Source organism: Leptonychotes weddellii, chromosome 8 (assembly GCF_054177405.1).
Source record: "Leptonychotes weddellii isolate Sample4059 chromosome 8, ASM5417740v2, whole genome shotgun sequence".
NCBI lineage: Eukaryota > Metazoa > Chordata > Mammalia > Carnivora > Phocidae > Leptonychotes > Leptonychotes weddellii.
The window spans coordinates 11,268,995-11,269,362 of NC_138376.1; positions in this window are offsets into that span (position 1 = coordinate 11,268,995).

Consider the following 368-nt stretch of genomic DNA (forward strand, 5'->3'; position numbering starts at 1 on the left):
GAGGGGGGAGGGTCAGAGGGAGAAGCAGACTCCCCGCCGAGCAGGGAGCCCGATGCGGGACTCGATTCCGGGACTCCAGGATCATGACCTGAGCCGAAGGCAGTCGCTTAACCAACTGAGCCACCCAGGCGCCCTCTTACTGTTTTCTTATTGCAACTGAGGATGCTGCCTTTCTTAACTCAGACTCTGTATCAGAAGAACATCTTAATCTTTGCTCCCTCTCTTCAAACTTGTTCATAAATATAACTGTGCATCCATATTCAGTGAGACACCTCTAAATTTGGGGGCATGTATTATGTACAGGGTCCAGAAAAACAGGGGCATAAATAAAGCCATGTCTCTGGCCATCCATTTGGGGTAGGGAAGAT